This window comes from Brassica oleracea, chromosome C2 (genome assembly GCF_000695525.1).
Source record: "Brassica oleracea var. oleracea cultivar TO1000 chromosome C2, BOL, whole genome shotgun sequence".
Lineage (NCBI taxonomy): Eukaryota > Viridiplantae > Streptophyta > Magnoliopsida > Brassicales > Brassicaceae > Brassica > Brassica oleracea.
In genome coordinates, this window is record NC_027749.1 from 21094731 (window position 1) to 21095237 (window position 507).

A 507-nucleotide genomic window follows, 5' to 3' on the forward strand; every position below is an offset into this window, starting at 1 on the left:
TTAAATAGAAACCCTAAATAATCCGTATGATATGTTATATTGATCTGATTTGGATGTCTTTGAGAATTGAGAATCTGTATGCTAGGTTGATAGATTCATGATAAAATCTAATGTCTCGAGGTTTAAGATTGTATGCTAAGTTTGATTAAATTGATTGATCTGATTATATGTTTTTGAGGTTTGATAAATTTGGATACTAGATAAATTATTTACACATGATTTATGTTAAATACCAATAAGCCTTGAAACTGATTCATTGAAATTCATGCTTGAAATCTATATTCTAGTATTGCTAAAATCAACCTTGAAACTGATTCATTGAAAGTCATGCTTGAAATCTATATTCTAGTATCGCTAAAATCAGCATTGAAACTGATTGAGTGATTAATAAATCTTTTTACTAGTCTTGCTAAAATCCATTGATTGTTAAACCCTAATTTGCATGATTAATTGAATACGATTTTGCTAGTCTTGATAAACCATAATATTATGAGCACATAAAAATAG